General features: G+C 33.9%; 1 protein-coding gene across 3 annotated transcripts in view; it reads left to right on the top strand.

Annotated features, from left to right (window-relative positions):
* Window positions 1-6,958, top strand: part of LOC108733634 (stress-activated protein kinase JNK) — a 289,264-nt gene that overhangs the window by 143,291 nt on the left and 139,015 nt on the right. For all 3 annotated transcript variants that reach the window (XM_018464880.2, XM_025973444.1, XM_025973445.1), the window contains one exon: window positions 4,297-4,327. The gene's annotated coding sequence lies outside the window, so the exon portion shown is untranslated. The remainder of the gene's footprint in view (window positions 1-4,296; window positions 4,328-6,958) is intronic.

Raw genomic sequence — 6,958 nt, 5'->3', positions numbered from 1 at the left:
ATATTAAAATTTTTAGTAGAGATAATAAAATAATATTGAAGCGGTATTGACAAAACAGAATTATATTAAAATAAATAAAAGTAAAACAAAAATACTGCTATACTAGGGAAGAAAAAGTAATAGAAAGAGCGAATATAGAGATAGGAGACTTCTAAGAAGTCAGATAAGTTAGGATGGAAGGAGTAGTACGGATATAAAGTAAAGGATAGCTCAGGGTCGAGTCGCATTCAATCAAAAGAACGCGAACGGTTAATTTTGAAATTTGAATAAGTTTGTTAAAGGTGTATGTTTGGAGCGTCGCACTGTACGGGTGCGAAACATGGACGTTGGGCACGGCGGAAAATAAAAGGTTAGATGCGTTCGAAATGTGGTGTTACCGGCGAATGATGAGAATATCGTGGATAGAAAAGGTTAGAAATGAAGAGGTATTAGAAAGAGTAGGAGAACAGAGGACTGACTCTATGGAAGTCATTAAGAAATAGGCGAGGTAGGTTGGTAGCACACCTTCTCAAGCATGAAGGTCTAGTTAGAGACATATTAGAGTCAAATACAGGTGTTAAGAGGAGTAGAGGTAGACCTAGATTAGATTACTGTTTGCAAAAACATAGTTGAGAATGTGGGTTGTTCTAGTTTTAGGGAAATGCGAAGATTAGCTCAGGATTGGAACGAGTGGAGATGCATGTCCAATCAGTCTTAGGACTGATGACCTTATGATGATGATTCTAACACTGGACTATTTCCTAAACGACATATACCGCAGTCGGTTGTAAAGGATGCAGGTTATAAGGAAGGCCCTGGCTGTAACAAACGAAAAGAACAAAATTGCTCTCCATTTAAGAGCACGTGTACATTCGTACTTGCATATATGAAACATACTGATAACGACCGATCGGCTGTAGCTAACGTTAAATTTAGCACTCCGACAAACTGTAGGGTTAGACATATAAAGAAACAATCGCTATATATGTATATATATATTAATAACCAGGTTTAAAGGAAAACTTTGACTATTTTACAGTACAAAATGTAAATTATAGAAATCCATGCAAGTGTATATATGTACGCATAATACATGTAAACTTTAACTCTTTTCTTTTGCCTAGCCAAGAAGGATGTATCTTTGTGTTATACAAGGTGTAACAGAAATGAATGCCGAGCTTTGGAGGATGCAATATGCAGTCGTACAGTGAGTTTAGCAGTGTGGTTAAAGGCAACTTTTTTTAGAAAATCAATAATTTACGATGCGAAAATGGCAACATAGGTATCTAATATGAATAGTGTAGTGGGATTAATACTCTGCAGCTACATGGATGGAGAAGTAAACATTTCCGAATATCAAACGTCTAAGATAAACAAATAAATATAAACAATTTAATAGTACCTATACATAATGTTGAGGCTAAATAAATTAAATAAGTATATTACAAGCACCACCATGTAAATGTAAAAGAAAGAAAAAATTGTAAATTACGTAAACATTAATCAGTAAATGAGCATCATCTGGTAATTGAGGTATGTATTGCCAAGATGTGTTACCATTTTGCGAGTGTTTGTACGTAAACTTACCAAAAAGGTGATCTAAGTTGAATAAGAAATTGTTTTAGGATTTTCTTAGTACTTTACTTGAAATTATTTAATATTTATTTTTTATTTATTTAACGACCATTTATTTTACAGTTACGATATAACACTGATTAAACCATTAAACACTTAATCTACTTATTTATATTGCTCGGTATATGTAATTTTTATTTAATCGTCATTATATTTACATCACTGCATTCGCCAATTCGCACTGTTCATTTATATTAATGATCAACTGACCATATACTAACTTCAACTGTCATTTACAGGCCTATATATATTGTTATCGAATTTTCCGGAGCAATCATTATTTTATTCGAAAAATTCTAGAACTATTGGAATGCAGAAAATATGTGTCACTCAGGGTATGACTTATTACCCTCCGCGTCTAAAACAAAGGTTGCCCACCACCTACCGGTCGTGCCTGCAGGCATACTCCAATGCCCCATTGATAATAAATGTTGGTAAAGATTATCGCAAACATGCTTATAAATAACAGTACTACAAATCTCTCTAAGAACATTCAATTTGTGATCAGTGGTCTGTCGTAACTGTTAGACGTGAATTGTAATTTCGAACGTTCTCATCAGTACGCCACGCCGCAGATCAGCTGCGACAGAACACCTATCAACCACTTGCTTGTTCAAGAAGGAATGATTACATACAGCGTATTACCACTAATTTTAGGTTCATAAATATTTGATAAAGTTCCTTCCTATTTAAGTTTATCCACCTATCAAACTGAATACTGTAATGTTCGTGGTTTTAACAAAATTAACTTCTAATACTGATAACGACAAAAACTATTTATTTGCACTAATTATTGAAAAATTTAAAAACACTATTAAATTATTACTAAACATATGTTATGAATTATTGTATTTATTTACACTACTGTTGATATATCACTATTCACTGCGCTATTTATTTCATTGCTATCGCTGTTAATTTATTTCTGGATTCACTTCTGCAACGGTCAGTTTATTTGTTTCCCCTCTCGACGATCGTCTCTTCATTTAAATACTCTTTTGTTTACTTTCTGGAACCCTCTAGAAACATCCGGATCGTTTGTTTTTTATTTGAACTGTTTAACTGCTTTCCCAGAACGCAGGTACTACACACACATGAAGAATGGTGCCCGCCGCTAGTCGGCGAATCGATAAGCCGGTCACGCACACGTGTGCCCGATCGCACACAAACACACTCGTGCTCGCTACAATACCTAACAGATTATTAAGTTCGTGGTCTGATGCTGTTTTTGGCATCTGCAAATATTCATTTTTAGGGTATTTTAAGGTTTATGGAGTTTACTGTAACATATCGGTATACTTATTTTTCATTGTTATCGAGTTTCCATTAACATATATACTTACAAGCATGAATGGTCTTAATATTGAAGTATCCTAAATAATATGTAATTTTCCTACTTTAGAAACTAATATAATAAAGCAAGCAAATTGCAGACTAGACTACAATTTTTTGTACTTTCTTATAGTACTCGTATTATTCTTTATCTTCGTAAAAGTTTCGTTTTGGGTACGCAATTTCGATTTTTATTCTATACTTTAAAAAGTTATAAGTAGGTAGATTTCTTGTTTCTTATAACAGGCAATTTAGACTAATTTGTCTCCTCCCACGTATGGCTGAAATAAAATATCATTCTCTGGTGGGATTTAGTTATAGATTTTTTTTGTAGCCAGTTTACGTAAACCTACCTATATTTATAGAGCAGATAGGCAGTTTATTGAAGATACGATTTACGTGGAAGACAGTACGTATAACTCGCTAGGTACTTTATATTTCGTAACAGTAGTTTTAAACAATTGCTTATTTAAAATACGCCTAACTAAGCGTTCAGCGGAATTGTTACATATTGCATTTTAAATTTAGGGTATTTTTGATACTATATTTACAATGAAGGGTGTTTCTAAAATAAGTGGTGAGCATTGGAGGGCGTTAAGGAATCTCATAGTGAGTAAAGCATCGTGGACAAAGGAACTTGTGAGAAAAATAGAAGTTATAATTCGAAGCCGGCCCTGGGCGTGAATTGGCAACGTACAGAGAAATTGTGGTAACATTTACGTTCGTTCCGATTGTGGAACGACTAATAAACTAAGTATGCACAGTTTACAACTACTCTATTACACATAATATTGTCGAGACGTCCAGTGAGATAAAAATTAATTAAAAAACAACTATACGCGTTGCTGAAAGTATGTAGCACTCTTAAAGTACCTCGACGTGGTATTAAGAACACAAAAAAAGAAAAAATTAACGTTAATGTAATCTTTGTAATATTTCCTGAATAAATAATCATAATTTTTTTAATTGTAAGGGAAAATTCCAAGCCACCATTGAGGTATTGTTAAAGGTGCGTTACCTTTTTTTAATCGATGGTTCGTCAATAGCCCTACCCTAAATACTTAATTATCGCACCAGTAAAAACACACACGCACACATAACTCACTCGTGTGTCTGTCTGTCCGTTTTTTTAAAGTATTTACTATAGTGACAATCAGTAGTATAATAATAAGAGAGAAAAACTCTAGAAACTGTTTAAATAAAGAGAAAGATGCACAAATTTGATAAAGTGCTAATAGTGTTCGAGGTAGATAATATATGGATTACTTTAGTTTACGTAGTGAACGTAGGTAAAGAAAACATCAAGATTAATTGCATTTGATTATTAATTTTTTTCCCTTTATCTTTCAGAGTTCTTTCAATCTCAAGGCTTTCTACGAAGGTAAGTTCCTTTTTGTTTTCTTAATTTCAGTATGGATATTGAATTTTAGTTTTTATTACTTTGATGTATAGGTAATTCGTTAGTATTTTATTTTAATGTTCTGAATCGTTCTATATACGTATCTTATTTGTCAGTATTACTGTCGCATTTTATTATATATATTTTAGCAAGAAAATGCATTAGTGGTACTACAACTAGTTGCAGTTAATTTTACTAGCCATCGCAACCAGTCAATTTATATAAAAAAAAAACGATTGTCTGTAAAGTCGGTTTACTGACGATAGTTGAAGGTGACAACGTCATAAGAAAATACTGATGATATATGTACGCATAATACATGTAAACTTTAACTCTTTTCTTTTGCCTAGCCAAGAAGGATGTATCTTTGTGTTATACAAGGTGTAACAGAAATGAATGCCGAGCTTTGGAGGATGCAATATGCAGTCGTACAGTGAGTTTAGCAGTGTGGTTAAAGGCAACTTTTTTTAGAAAATCAATAATTTACGATGCGAAAATGGCAACATAGGTATCTAATATGAATAGTGTAGTGGGATTAATACTCTGCAGCTACATGGATGGAGAAGTAAACATTTCCGAATATCAAACGTCTAAGATAAACAAATAAATATAAACAATTTAATAGTACCTATACATAATGTTGAGGCTAAATAAATTAAATAAGTATATTACAAGCACCACCATGTAAATGTAAAAGAAAGAAAAAATTGTAAATTACGTAAACATTAATCAGTAAATGAGCATCATCTGGTAATTGAGGTATGTATTGCCAAGATGTGTTACCATTTTGCGAGTGTTTGTACGTAAACTTACCAAAAAGGTGATCTAAGTTGAATAAGAAATTGTTTTAGGATTTTCTTAGTACTTTACTTNAGACTTACTCGGTCATTCGCAGATTTGGTCATTCGAATGAAATAAGAGTCTCCTGAAATTTAAGAACGAGTCATAAAATAGCAAAAGTAAACTGCAGCTTATAGAGGTATAGACAAGTAGCAATCTCACTTGAAGAGGTTCACGCATGAAAAATGACTGTCACTTATACAGGTTTTATGTTTCTCACTTATAGAGGCTTTAGAAGGGCAAAATGACGGGACCCGGCAAATACTCTCATTAATAGAGTTTCCTCGCTTACAGATTCGACTGTATATAACATTGCAGACAAGAAATGTGGCATTTTTGGTATTTGAGAAACTGTGTATTAAGAAAATGAATATTTTTTGTCTATTAGGTTTGTATTTCTTTAAAAGATTAAAATCAATAGATAAATAAATTAAACTTCTTTCGCGTGTGACATCTAATCTAAGGGTAGGATAAATAAGTTAATTTTCATTATAACATTTCCTTGCTGGGAATGTCAAGTGATTTCCTCCCTCAGACATTCCAGGGCATGAGCGGGGTTGACATTTTTAATTAATTCGAAGCTTCGAGCGACCGTTTAGGTTTTAACTACTTCGTTAATTTTACGTCAGTCGTTCCCAAGTTTTGCTATTTTTAGTCGACTTCAGTTTTATCCTTTTTGCAACATCACCTCATTTTTTGCTCGTCTTAGTTGCTTTCAGATGTAGTAAAAATTATTTCAAACGTTTCTCCGGCAAATAACTGATCCGAGAGGAAATCCCGAATCAGCTTTAACTCGCCGGCAACGCAAGGAAAATTGAATCGAGTCGTGTAATCGACGACCGTTCTAAAGTTTTCCGTCTGCTCCACAGTAACTCGCAGAACACGGACGTATAAAATAAAGGAAAAAGCAAAAGAAGAAAGAAAATCGAGCGAACTATAAATGTGCATATACACTAGCGGCGAATTGAGGACCGAACGTAGAAATATTCATGTAATCGTCAGTGGGGGGCGACCTGGGCGGCTGCCCGGGGTGTCAGGTACGTCGCGCGCGCCAGCTTAACTTATCCACTTAATTTGAATACCTATTTTTATTGATCTAAAACAGGGCAGTCCAACTGGCGGCCCGCGGGCCGTATTGGGATCCGTCAAATGCGAGGAGCCTAAAAACATGGCGCCGATTAGGGAAAATTTATCGTAGTTCCTATAGTGTACCGTGCAATTTCCAAGTTTTTAAATTACGATAAAATGATAAGTATTGACACAATATGTGATTGGGCTAACACAAAGCCTCGGAAAGGAAATTTCGTTGAAGGTGAGCGTGTTTTTAATGCCAATCACATTATAAAATTCGGAAATAACAAATCCGGAAGCTGGCCTTCAAATTCCATCAAGTTTGCCGCCTACTTTTTACAAACTTCGGATTTAAAAAGTGATTCACGTTATATAATTGGTGAGGTGATTTTGGATGATTTAAGCAATATCATATCAATGACTTGCACGTGCAAAGCCGATTTAAGAGAACGTTGCAAACACATTGCAACTTTGTTGTATTGCAGCAGGTAGGTTCTTAACCTCAAAATACTTATATCGTATCATTAGAATTGTGTTAAATCAATTACACAGGAATAAATAATAACTCACTTTATAATTTTAGTATGATTCTAGTTTTAAATATTAAGGTTATGGCTGATGGTAAATACTTGCTGAAATATAATCATGTGCATTAAAATGACGTGAACAAATTTTTATTCCGGAATTCACTTCTTTGATACC

Source organism: Agrilus planipennis, unplaced genomic scaffold (assembly GCF_000699045.2).
Source record: "Agrilus planipennis isolate EAB-ADULT unplaced genomic scaffold, Apla_2.0 scaffold67, whole genome shotgun sequence".
Taxonomy (NCBI): Eukaryota; Metazoa; Arthropoda; class Insecta; order Coleoptera; family Buprestidae; genus Agrilus; species Agrilus planipennis.
Note: the sequence above shows the minus strand (reverse complement) of the source record. Positions and strands in the feature narration are given on the sequence as shown.